The sequence below is a fragment of the Pleurodeles waltl genome, chromosome 4_2 (assembly GCF_031143425.1).
Source record: "Pleurodeles waltl isolate 20211129_DDA chromosome 4_2, aPleWal1.hap1.20221129, whole genome shotgun sequence".
NCBI lineage: Eukaryota > Metazoa > Chordata > Amphibia > Caudata > Salamandridae > Pleurodeles > Pleurodeles waltl.
The window spans coordinates 318361320-318375906 of NC_090443.1; positions in this window are offsets into that span (position 1 = coordinate 318361320).

Genomic DNA, 14587 nt, shown 5'->3' on the forward strand with positions numbered 1-14587 from the left:
TTCGGCAGCCACCGAGCTGAAAGATACTACACAATTTTGGAGGGTGATAAACCACCCTTACTTTAAGGACCAGGATAACAAGGAGGATGATTGTTTGATACCCGAAGCGGTTTGGGTGAATCATTTTATGAGGTTTTTTCAACCCGCTAATGACACTTCTCTGGAGGGGGAAGAAAGCAGCAATAAGAGACCCGTGGAATTAAATTTGAATATAATAGATTTTTCTCCTGAGTTATATGAGGTCACCACAGCAGTTATTCGTTCTAGACCAGGGAAAGCTCCTGGCCCGGATGGGGTCCCTGTTGACCTCTTCAAGTTTATGCCGGATTTCTGGGGTCCTCTAATTACAAATGTATTAAGAAGCGCAGTCAAGAGCAATATTCCCCCCTCCTGGAAAGTGGCCATTATTATCCCTATTTTTAAAAAGGGTAACAGGCAAGACCCAACCTGTTACAGGCCAATTTCTCTTATAGACTCAACCGCTAAGATACTGGGGAGTGTGATTTTGACCCGATTGGAAGATTGGGCTGCTAAGGCAAAGATTCTCTCCCCTATCCAATATGGTTTTAGACCCGGCTTAGGTACAGTGGAACAAGCACTAAATTTGCATCTTATTCCAAGTAAAAATGTTACGCCCAGAAAAGAATCCATCCATTTGGCTTTTATTGATTTATCAAGTGCCATTGACCTGGTAAATCGAGCAAAGCTCTGGCAAATTATGGAATCCCTGGGGGTTGATCAGAATCTTTTAGAGTTAATCAAGCAATTATATTCTGATTTAACGAGTACAGTGCAGTATGGTTTGCATGGAGAAAGATCTTCCCCTTTCCCCTCTAGGAGAGGTATCAAACAGGGCTGTATTTTAGCACCGTTTTTATTCTTGTTATATAGTAATGGTCTTTATGATTTTTTAATAAAAAATGTAAAGGATTTCCCTAAAATGGGAACGAGACAACTCCCTGTTCTCCTGTACGCGGATGATATGGTTTTAATTGCCCGTACAGCAAATGGCCTCCAAAGTCTATTAGATCTCTTCCTGATTTTTATGCAAAATCTGGAACTGAGAGTACATTTTGCGAAAACATTTGCCATGGTTGTTGGCCCCCGAAATACTAAATCTAATGGATTTATTATGGGAGGAAATATCATAAACAAAGTTTAAGAATTTTGCTATCTAGTTTAGCATGTAAGTTCCTCTATGTTATGGAATTCCCATCTTTCTATCAAGGTCCATCAATAGGTGAGTAAATTGGAAGCAATATTCTGCTTTGCTCGCAAATTAGGCCATAGACCAGTCGACCAGATTGTTAGGCTTTAGAACGCTAAATGTGTATCAGCAACTATTTATGGGGCGGGTCTGTGGGGCCTGACCAAAGTAGATTCTCTTAAACATATAGAGAACAAATTTGTCCATAGACTTTTGCTGGTACCAAAGAATGTAGCGAATATCATCTGCTACGAAGAGCTGGGACTGCGTCACATTGAAGATTTGATTGGTGTCGCCCCACTTTTACTGTGGCTGAAATCTTGGTTTAACCCTCCAGCTAGTCTGGTGCAAGATTGCATGATTGATTGCATCCAATTGGACAATTTTAACAGAATTCCGTGGTTCACCCATCTACAAACTTAATTTCGGAATATAGGCATGGAGAGTATGTTTACTCATCCAGAGTCCCTGCCTTCAAATGCTAAGATGTTGGTCAAAACTCGATATTTCAAGTATTTTTTGAATCTGAGACTACAGGGGGCTCTGAATTTGAAAACTCTTGATCCCTATGTTCAGATTTCAACCACGATTTTGATTGACCTTACCTAACTTCGTTCCCGAGTCCCTCATCATACTCTCTTCTTGTTTTATTTAGACTGACTTTGATACATTTTAGAGTAGCCTTTCCTAAGCAAAGCACTTGGCAAAAAGTGTTCCCGCATTGTCCTTGTGATCACTTTTTCCTGTTTTGTTCACTTTACTCGGCTCTTAGATGTACTTTTATATTGCCTCTTTTTCGGACACTACGCATCCCTTCCCATAAAGATGCACTGATGTATGCTCAAAAATTGCCATCTACGCAAGTCTGTTATTCTGTTTAAACTTTTTTTAGATCAGCATTTGCAATTAGGAAACGGTATGAATTAGTGGAAGGGAATGTTTATTAATTAAGTGATGATTTTAAGTTTGATATTGATACTGTATTTTCAATATTATTATGAAAATATTGTTATATACATTTGTAATTAGCGTTGTACTTTGGAAATGTGAGCTATGCTTGCTTAATATTGCCTCATATTTAATGTAAATATGTTTCCTAAATCTTCTGTACATTTATGGCATAACGCCGAATAAATAAATTTTGACTGACTGACTGACTGACTTGTGTATATTCTCTCCTCCTACAACTGTCAACTCAGTTGTCATTGTCCCTTTGGCATAATTAGTGAGATGGAATGAGTGCCAAATGCACACGACATTGCACATGCCACAGCACTTGATTAGTCTCCACGTGACATTGCACGTAATATCAGCACACATTTGTGGGTATCTCAGAGCTGTCCATCCACATCCACCATTGGACATGGCAATGCAATTTTCCCAGCATGCCACAACCTAGCTGACTCTTACCATGACTGACAGATGTTGAGGTGTATAATTTCCTTAGTGCTGTGTTCATCCTATGCCAGATGCTGACGATATGGCTGTGTCTACTCCCACTGAGTGTGATGTGGGTCCCTGACTGTGTAGGAGAGTGCCGCACATGTTCACACATGCCACACATGGTTGTGAAATTGGAGGCCTTTACATGTATGAGCGAGTAGGTTATATTTGCTACCATGCAATGGATCTGTCATGTCAGTGACAATAGGTGGTTTGTATTGCTCTGTGCTGTGTTATGTTGTCGTACGGGGCATGCTGTGTAGACATTCAGACACAGGTCATTAATTGTGGACAATGGCATACCCATTGCTATCTAGGATGGACACCCATACATTTGTCAACATGTATTTATCATTATTAGCAGTGGGCATGTACGAATCAAGCCTATTTGTGTGACTGTTGTGCATCCTATGTAGATGGGTGTGTCACACACTCTTCCTACATTCCAGGCAGACTATCATTTGGCAGATGCATTCTACGATTGTAAATCACGATCCATACAATCTTTAATGTGTTTGTATATGGATTCAATACCCCTAACTGCTTCATGTCACTGCCAAGCCATTGACCATCCCCAGCCAATGTGTATGTGCCATACATGATTTACAGTCCTCCATATGTCAGGGATGCGGCCTATTGTAGTTCCAGTACAAATTCCAATCGACACACTGTGCAGGCTCAGCTTCCAGCATTGACTAACTACCATGGGCAATTATTGAAGGAGCAATGTTACCTATGATGTTCCGTCTTGACACACATGTACTGTGCAGGCCAAGCTGATCACACAGTGTTGTGACAGTGTTCAGTTCTGACATTACTTTACCTCCATTTCCTGACAACCCCTACCTTATGTGTGCCCCCCTTGCATGCTACCTGTTAGGGATGGTGTTATGTTGGTGAATGGCCCATGGAATTGCACATTGCCCACATAATGTAACAATATATCTAGTGGTCCATGGATCTTGGCTTTCAGAAGCCACATGCTAGGCATGTGGCCGTCACTGATATGTGAGTTGTAGTCTGTATAACCCCCTACATCACAAAAGATGTGTATACCATACGTGTTGGTTCTGTGTTTCTGACACACTCCATGAGGTTAGTGTCAAGGTTTGTTTTATTGGTTCTCTGGAGCAGTACCCTCAAGAGGCCCACCTTCCAGCAGCTCTGACTCTGATTGTAGATATAGAGGGAGTATCAGTATGGCCAGACAAGGGGAAGGGAATTAGGGAGGGTACTGTGGGGAGGGACACCCAAAAGCAGAGTATAATTATTAAACTGCTGTCTGTTTCCTCTCAGTAAATATAATATCAAGGTTCCAAAACCATAGTCACTAATACCTGTGAATACTGTGTGTGTCCTAGGGTTGATTAGAATACACTTTATAATACTTGAAAGCTCTCAGTATTGATTTTACCTTGAAATCTTTGTTAAATACTCTCAAACCACCATCAAACCCTGAAAATTAGTTAGATATATTTCCTTCTCATATTTTTCATTATTTCTCTTTTTCCTTTTACTTTTGGTTTCAGTCTTGGCTTTATGTGAAGATCATGAATATTATAACGATCATTGATATATATGTATTGTTCATTATAACGATGTCTTTAATGTTTTAACACTGGACAAAAGTTCACTTTCGGTTTCGTTTCCAGTTTTAGGTGAACATCATTAAAGGTATAACAATCATCTGAATATAAAATATTGTTTGTTACAACATTGATTTCGAAAGTTCAACATTTAACAAAAGTGCACTTTCGATTTAGTTTCTCGCTTTATGAGAACATCATGAAATTGCAAAAATCATCAGTATATTAATATTGTTAGTTACGACTGATTTCACTGGTTCAACACTTAACAAAAGTTCACTTTCGATTTTGTTTCTCACTTTATGAGAACATCATGAAATTACAAAAATCATCAATATGTTAATATTGTATGCTATGACCTTGATTTCACTGGCTTAAAACTTTACAAAAGTTCATGGGGTGATTCGCCCTGCCATAGATACTTAAAAACCCAAACCTTAAACACTTGAACTTGTTGCTGGATTTCCGCTCTTTCAATGCTAAAAATAACCGTCGATCTCCTACCTGACAGTGACTGAAAACATTCAGGGAATTCAGCTTTTGAAACACGCGATGACACACTGACTCTCTGGGGAATGGGAACGAAGAGCGTCCCAGGGAAACAAGCACGACCTAAGACACCAGACCACCTTCTCTGCCATGAATAACCCACACGTGTGAGTGGGGCGGGCTGATTTTATAGCTTCAGAGACGGCTGTGGAAGCTACTATGGAAACTGAGAACGGACACGAGGATTACTGCTAGTTCAACAAGACTTGGCAAATGCAACCGATTGCTACCGTTAAGCTGGGAAAGGACACAATCAACATTGTAATGATCAATGGCCCATGAACATGACCATGTTAAAACGAGCCTGCAACACAGCTAACACTCACCACCACTGCCCTGTAATGTACACTCTCACCGATGTGCATAGGAATAAAATCATGGCTGTTAGCTCGCTTACACTCAAAGTTGAGGAATCGTGACAGTCCTCCCCCCTAAAAATAGTCATACCTTAGTTAAGGTGGGGCATTAGGATGAAGTGCATGACATTTTTCCACCTTTTAGGGGCTTGAATAGCATCACATGGCTTCCAGGAATCTTCCTCTGGTCCATAGCCTTTCCATTAAATTAGGTACCTTAATTTACCTTGTTTTTGTTTGCTGTTTTTGATACATTGGACTTAATATTCCAAGTGATTGTCAATCAAGAGTGGGGGAGGTCTTGAGTGGACCTTGCCTTTTGCTGGTTTTAGCAGGGAAGTATGGAAAACTGGATGAATTTTCATTGCATCTGGAAGTTTTAATTTAAAGACAAATGGGTTTATGCGTTGCATGATTGTAAATGGACCAATGAATCGTGGATAACATTTGTAACATCTTTTAAACTTTATATGTTTCGTAGACAACCACATTCTATCTCCTGGTTGATCATTGAGCCCTGGTTGTCTCTTCTTGGCTGCACATTTTTTGTATGTTGTTTTAGCCTTCAGTAAGTTTTTTTCTTAATTTTTGTACTAAAGTATTCATCTATTGTAGTTTCTCTTTTTGGTGTGGAATTTGATTTGTTTTTTTTGGAGTTAATAGTGGTATATATCGTGGATGACATCCATAATTAGCATAGAATGGTGACATATTTATTGATGCATGATTTTGATTGTTGTAAGCGAATTCAGCTTCCCACAAAAGATCTACCTATGAACATTGGGTCATGGAAAGATAACATCGTAGATATTGTTTTAGTGTTTGGTTTACTCTTTCAGTCTGGCCATCCGTTTCTGGGTGGAAACTAGTGGAAAGATTATTTTTAATATGTAAAGAATCACACCATGCTCTCTATAATCTTGAGATAAATTGGGATTCCCTGTCAGATATAATGGTTCGAGGTAGACCATGTAATCTCACTATGTTTTGGAATAAGAGGTTCACCAAGGATGCTGCGGTTGGGCTTTCTTTACAGGCTACGAAATGAGCCATTTTGGATAGACGGTCTGCTATTACTAGGATAGTGTTATTTCCTTGATCTTTTGGCAAGTCAGTGACAAAATCTATAGAAATGTCTTCCCAAAGGTGTGTTGGTGTAAGCAAGGGGTATAAGAGACCTTTCTTTTTTGAATGATCTGACTTAGCTCGCGCACATATTCACAATCTTGTATATATATATGGCTACATCTTTCTTCCAACGAGGCCACCAGAAATTTCTTTGTACTAGTTCCAAGGTTTTCGTCTTTCCAGGATGGCCCACCATTGGGTGGTTATAGCACCACTCACACACTTGTTTCCATTATTGTTTGGTTGGAACATATAATAAGTCTCCTTGAAAAGGAAGTTCAGCTAACATGGAACGTTTAACATCTTTTTGTTTCTAACCTACGGTCTTTCGTAAGGGCATGTGTTTTCTGATCTTGTGAAGTAATTGATCAGATATTGTGGCTCGAACAATTTGTTCTTTGGAAATCAGTGATGGTGGTTTTATCTGTTCTTTGTATTTTACTGGGTCTTCACATCTGGATAAAGAATCAGCCTTGTTATTTGCACAACCGGGTCTAAAAGTTATTACGAAGTCAAATTCAGCAAAGAAGAGAGTCCATCTCAGTTGTCTGGGTGTTAGTGCTCAAGCACATTTTAAAAACTGTAAATTACGGTGGTCGGTATACACTGTGATAGGGAATTTTGGTCCTAACAAGTAATGACGCCACTCTTTGAACGCTAGATGAATGGCTAACAACTCCTTTTCAGCCACTGTATAGTGTTGTTCAGCAGGTAAGAATTTTTTTGATAAATAAGCCACAGGATGTAAGAGGCCAGACCTGGGATCTTTCTGGGATAATATGGCTCCTATGGGGGTGTCAGAGGCGTAGGCTTCTACAATGAAAGGTTGAGTAACATCAGGATGTCTAAGAACTGGAGTGGTCATGAATGATTTTTTTTTAATTCTAAGAAGGCAGAATTGGCTTCTTGTGTCCATGCAAATTCCCCCCTTTTTTAGTAATTGTGTTAAAGGGGTTGCTTTGGTTGAGAAGTGGTTGATAAAACGCCGGTAAAAATTTGCAAACCCTAAAAATTGTTGAACGTCTTTCACTGATCTTGGTTCAGGCCAATCGATGATAGCTTGCACTTTCCGCTCTGCCATTAGTATTCATTGAGGGGAAATTATAAAACCGATGAATTCCACTTGAGTTACATGAAATTCACATTTTGATAGTTTACAAAACAGCCCATGTTTTCGCAGTGTAGCTAAATTGTTTTAACATGTTCGTAATGTTCTTTCTCTGAATTTGCAAAAATCAGTATATTGTCGATATAAACGATAACAAAGCGATCTACACACTCCTTGAGGACATCGTTTACAAATAATTGGAATGCCGCTGGTGGATTACATAAACCGAGTGGCATTACACAATATTTGAATAAACCATATTGAGTTCTAAGCGCCCTCTCCCACTCATCTCCAGCTCTAACACAAACCAAGTCATAAGCACGTCTTAGGTCTAGTTTGGTTGGTATATAGTGAAGCTTTACTGGTGGGGTGAAAGATTTTTGGGGCTACACAGGCGCTCAAGATCATGAGTAGCAAATAATCGGGTCAAGTAAACCAACAACCCAAGGAAACAAGGGTGCCTGCACAAGGGAACACCCCCCACCCTTATGGATTAGACAATCCAGTAAATAATGATACAAGGTGCGGCACACCCAACAGAAACTTATTATGAGCTTATATGCAAATCATCAACAAAGAGCAAAGTTCAACATCAATGTTTAATACATATTTGAAAGAGTCCATTCTATTTGGAAGAGTCCATTCTTATTCAGCAATTTGAATACTTATTCTCATAGGTATATGCATTTCTCAGTAGCGATGCAAATCAAGCTGTGATTAATGACACATCCATAGTACTACAATTCAAGCCAACACGTGTTTCGTCTTGGGAAAAACTTCAATCCAATCCCAAATGACTTCTTCAGGGCTAAAATTGTAAATAAATTATTGAGTTAATAACCAAGATACCACAACTAAGGGCCTGATTCTAACTTTGGAGGACGGTGTTAAACCGTCCCAAAAGTGGCGGATATACCACCTACCGTATTACGAGTCCATTATATCCTATGGAACTCGTAATACGGTAGGTGGTATATCCGCCACTTTTGGGACGGTTGGGACTCGTAATACGGTAGGTGGTATATCCGCCACTTTTGGGACGGTTTAACACCGTCCTCCAAAGTTAGAATCAGGCCCTAAGTCTTCAAATTTGCCTACAAAAGGACAAGGTAATGGTAGAAATTCAAATTGTGGTTTAAACAAATAGCTAAAGTAATAACCCCAATAGTGTCTCATAACTTGCACAAATGTCCCAAATAACAAAGGGTGGAATGAGAACCAAAGAAACGCGAATAATTAAAGACTACCATTAAGTACATTAAGTGAGAATATAAAGCTCAAGAACAGACTACATGCCCAAACATGCACTAACCGAAAGCTCCAATATTCAACTGTAAAAACACCACAGTGTTCATTGACATGCAACAAAAAACGTAGAAGTCATACCTCCTAATTTAACCAATTCCAACCGTCAATAATCAATGTCCAATCGATGTCAATCGGTAAGTAAATAGTGAACTTTGAAAAACAAAAAATAAATAAAAAATATAGAAGATAATTTCATTTATATCTCCTTGTTCAGGAAATGTTCAAAATGTCAGTAAGTTTATGAGACTCTATATATAAAATTACCTATTGTCACATGGTTTGTATGCTCCAGTGAACAGTTTCACTTCTCGGTATTGGTAGCAATATTAGTCTAGTGCAATAACCAATTTTTGGCCTCAGATCTAGTAAGAAAACAAACAGAATAAATATAAGTCCAAAATATTCTCCTTATAGTGGTCCATACACCTCGTAGACCATTAATAATTAATAAATAAGAGACCTCCAAATATCTCTTAGAATCATTATCTAGTTTAAACGCATGTAAAACTGAAATATCAAAAGCATTAGGATAACCTTCCCGTTTCCCGTTGTCATGGAGATCCCTATCAATTATATTACGGAACCAGCGCCGAGTCAGCCCAAGGAATAAATCTATTCGAACCAAAACCGAAATAACCAATACTCGCCGTATCTGAAAACAAGCACGGTCTGTTCCACACACCTCTTTCTTGTATTAGGAGAAGCGAGTGCGCCACTCCCAACGCGGTCAGTGCAGCCGAAAACGCGAGTGCGCGACTCCCGAGCCCGGCGTCTGGGACCCGGAAGTCGAAATGCACCCGATGATATGAGAGTAGAAAACGGACTAACGCAAGCACCAGCACAAAACTAAAAAACAGACTACCTCTAGTATATAACTTCGGAGTAACTTTGTGATAAGTACATGAAGAGCGCTGGCTCAAACAACCTATAATCAGACGTAGATCAGAATATCTGGGATCTTAATCCCCTAGGAATACGATTCAATTTAATGTATTGCTTCAAAGTGGCCCCATCCCACCATTTGGATAATTCATTTTTCTTAAGTTTTTCCAATCTGATAAATTTGCTCCTTAATCCTTCATTTTGTGTATGTGAATCATTACGCCATATATTTTGGGGTGTGGCCCCCCTTGCTAAACTATCAAACAGATCCTCTGCTATCTTATTCCTGTCCATGATGTGGTATCGAATTGTATCTATGCTAAAGATCTAAGCAGCCCACCCTAAATTTAAATGAAGCTTTACTGGTGGGGTGAAAGATTTTTGGGGCTACACAGGCGCTCAAGATCATGAGTAGCAAATAATCGGGTCAAGTAAACCAACAACCCAAGGAAACAAGGGTGCCTGCACAAGGGAACACCCCCCACCCTTATGGATTAGACAATCCAGTAAATAATGATACAAGGTGCGGCACACCCAACAGAAACTTATTATGAGCTTATATGCAAATCATCAACAAAGAGCAAAGTTCAACATCAATGTTTAATACATATTTGAAAGAGTCCATTCTATTTGGAAGAGTCCATTCTTATTCAGCAATTTGAATACTTATTCTCATAGGTATATGCATTTCTCAGTAGCGATGCAAATCAAGCTGTGATTAATGACACATCCATAGTACTACAATTCAAGCCAACACGTGTTTCGTCTTGGGAAAAACTTCAATCCAATCCCAAATGACTTCTTCAGGGCTAAAATTGTAAATAAATTATTGAGTTAATAACCAAGATACCACAACTAAGTCTTCAAATTTGCCTACAAAAGGACAAGGTAATGGTAGAAATTCAAATTGTGGTTTAAACAAATAGCTAAAGTAATAACCCCAATAGTGTCTCATAACTTGCACAAATGTCCCAAATAACAAAGGGTGGAATGAGAACCAAAGAAACGCGAATAATTAAAGACTACCATTAAGTACATTAAGTGAGAATATAAAGCTCAAGAACAGACTACATGCCCAAACATGCACTAACCGAAAGCTCCAATATTCAACTGTAAAAACACCACAGTGTTCATTGACATGCAACAAAAAACGTAGAAGTCATACCTCCTAATTTAACCAATTCCAACCGTCAATAATCAATGTCCAATCGATGTCAATCGGTAAGTAAATAGTGAACTTTGAAAAACAAAAAATAAATAAAAAATATAGAAGATAATTTCATTTATATCTCCTTGTTCAGGAAATGTTCAAAATGTCAGTAAGTTTATGAGACTCTATATATAAAATTACCTATTGTCACATGGTTTGTATGCTCCAGTGAACAGTTTCACTTCTCTGTATTGGTAGCAATATTAGTCTAGTGCAATAACCAATTTTTGGCCTCAGATCTAGTAAGAAAACAAACAGAATAAATATAAGTCCAAAATATTCTCCTTATAGTGGTCCATACACCTCGTAGACCATTAATAATTAATAAATAAGAGACCTCCAAATATCTCTTAGAATCATTATCTAGTTTAAACGCATGTAAAACTGAAATATCAAAAGCATTAGGATAACCTTCCCGTTTCCCGTTGTCATGGAGATCACTATCAATTATATTACGGAACCAGCGCCGAGTCAGCCCAAGGAATAAATCTATTCGAACCAAAACCGAAATAACCAATACTCGCCGTATCTGAAAACAAGCACGGTCTGTTCCACACACCTCTTTCTTGTATTAGGAGAAGCGAGTGCGCCACTCCCAACGCGGTCAGTGCAGCCGAAAACGCGAGTGCGCGACTCCCAAGCCCGGCGTCTGGGACCCGGAAGTCGAAATGCACCCGATGATATGAGAGTAGAAAACGGACTAACGCAAGCACCAGCACAAAACTAAAAAACAGACTACCTCTAGTATATAACTTCGGAGTAACTTTGTGATAAGTACATGAAGAGCGCTGGCTCAAACAACCTATAATCAGACGTAGATCAGAATATCTGGGATCTTAATCCCCTAGGAATACGATTCAATTTAATGTATTGCTTCAAAGTGGCCCCATCCCACCATTTGGATAATTAATTTTTCTTAAGTTTTTCCAATCTGAATATTGGTATATAGTGGCTGTTCTCACCTGGAACAGAAAAACTTGAATCATTGGCAATGGACATCTATTTTTTATCCTAATGGCATTCAGTGCTCTATAATCAATACATGAACGTAACTCTCCATTTGCTTTTGGTACAACGAAGAGCACTGAGGCTGCTGGAGATTTAGAGGGTCGTATGAAGCCATTTTTCCAATATGTTCTAAGTATTCACATAAATGTTCATTCTCTTGTTCTGTTAGTGTATAAATATGGCTGCAGGTTATTTTTGCCCCAGGAATCAAATCTATTTCACAATCATACAAGCAATGTGGGGGTATGGTTTCAGCACTGTTTTCACCGTTTTCATCTCTGAAGGTTTTATAAACGTTTGGTAATTCTACCTCTTGTTCTGCGGCTGTGGAAATGTAATGAATTTTAGCAACCATCTCAGTAGGATGTTGGCATGTGCAGATGGTGTTTGTACTAAATGGGAGACACTCTTGTTTACACCACTGTGAATCAAAAACAACGGTCCTTTCAGTCCAATTAATTGTGGGATTGTGTTGTATTAACAAAGGCATACCCAGGATAATCCCAAACTGTGGGGCATCAACTAAATAGAATGAGATTGTCTCATTATGAATGATTCCTTGAGAGTGGTATTCCATGTTTATGTCTACTGTAGACTGAGTAATTAGACCAGAAGTAATGTCCCATCAAAAGCTCACACCATTTCAGGTTTCTCTTTAATTCTTGTAGGGATCTTTAATTTGGTGCAGAATTTTGTATAAATAAAGTTTCCAATGGCTCCTGAATCTATCATAACCATTGTCATCCTTTCTAGTAGTTCTGGTAACTTAAGGTGCGTATTAAGGATCAAATGCGGCAAGTAGGCCCATGAGGGGCGTGGGCAACCGCACCAACATGGCGGACGCATAATCCCGAGGCTCTGTCGGGGCCTAACAGAATCCTGCCTGAATCTACTCCCCCTACGAGTCAGTAAACTGGGCCGTGCAGAGGGATACAGAGGCGCCGGTGAGGAGCGGCCGGCTAGCACCTGGGAACTCGGAGGTGCCCGCGGACGACTTCAGGAGGGGACCTGGGCGGGGCTGGAGGCCTAGCCCGGGCGGGCCCACGAGGCGCGGTGGTGCCTTGCTGAGCCGCAGAGGTGGGACACTGATGCGAGGAGTGGCTCGCGCTCCTGGAGGGCTTCTGGCGTGCCCGTGCCCGCTGGGCTGGCTGGAGTGCTTCCCCTAGCGATTGGAGAGCTGCCGCGGTGGCGGCAACCCGGGGCCGGAGCCTCCCGGCTGCCCTAACCCGCGGGTGCCGCGAGAGGAACCAAGCGGGGCCGGGGCCCGCGGAGGAGTGCTGATCTTGGCCGGCGCGCTGGAGGAGGCTCCGGGCCTATAGTGGTGAACCCTAGTGCACACGATGGACCTAAGAAGAGCAGCACCGGGGTGAGGAGTGGAACAGCGACGCTGTGTGGGGCGTCGGCGACAGGGCCTAATCTCGGACCTGACCTGCTGTTGGACACCCGCGGAGCCGCGGAGGAACCTCAGCGGCTGCATTTTGGTGGTTTAAAACGTGACCCCTGGAGGCGCAACCGGACGGATTTCGCGGCCCGGCTCGGTAAGCCGGAGGCCTGTACTGAAGAGGACAGACTGAGCCTCCGGGGCAGAGCCGACGCAGTGGCACGGAGGGAGAATCGGACTAGACCCATATCCTTAAGGCAAGTGGACCACAGCCCTAAGGGGAACCGGGAGAGTGCACACCGAGCGGCAAATTGGCGGTCTGCCCTGGGCCGCAGTGGTGAGTTAGAACGTGCCCGTTGGTGAAAGATGTAGGCCCGCGGAACTGAGCACACAAGAGCACAATTCTGTCTTGATCAAGGCCTTGCCTTGATGGCGCGGAGTGGGGGTGCCTGGCCTGGGGGCAGAGAGCAGTACCATACAGCGCCACCACCGCCGGGGTCATACACATAGACAAACCTTAGAAACAGTGCCTGTTTGTGGAAGACGAGTGGTTTGTTGTCACGATCTCCTGAGGGACGCTCAAGCCGGAGGCCTATACTGGAGAGGACAGACTGGGCTGCTGGGGAAGAGCCTACGCAGCGACACGGAGGGAGAATCGGACCAGTCCCATATCCTCGCGGCAAGCGGACTACAGCCACGGGGGGAACCGGGAGAGTGCACACTGAGTGGCAAATTGGCGTCCTGCCCTGGGCCGCGGTGGTGAGTCAGAACGTGCCCGTTGATGAAAGACGGAGGCCCACAGAACTGAGCGCACAAGAGCACAATCCTAACTTGATCAAGGCCCTGACTTGACGGCGCGAAGCGGGGGTGTCTGGCCTGGGGGCAGAGCGCAGTACTATACAGCGCCACGACCGCTGGGGTCATACACATAGACAAACCTTAGAAACAGTGCCTGTTCGTGGAAGACTACTGGTTTGTTGTCACGACCTCCTGAGGGGAAATAATGCCACTTCACTGAAGATAGACAGTACTGGGACGGCGCCTGATTGGTGCTGCCGATCGGTGCACCCCTAGTCTGAGCCATTGCAAAGGAACGCAGTGTCAATGCCGTGGAGAACAGCTAGAGATGAACCCATAAGCCTAGGGACGAGGCACTGAGTAATCTCCCACCTGATTGACAATTGAAGTCCGATTTACATGTCCCGGATGACCACCAGGCATAGGACAAGAGGCAAAAACCTGGGCCGTAAAACCACCAGAGACTACGACAAAGAAAAGATGGAGGACCCTGCACAATCCACGGTACAGACCACCCTTGATAAAATCCTAGGTGCAATAGAAGACACAAAAACCACTCTGAGACATGACATCAACCAGGTAGTGGTCGAATTGGGTCTACTGAGAGCTGACCACCACAAATT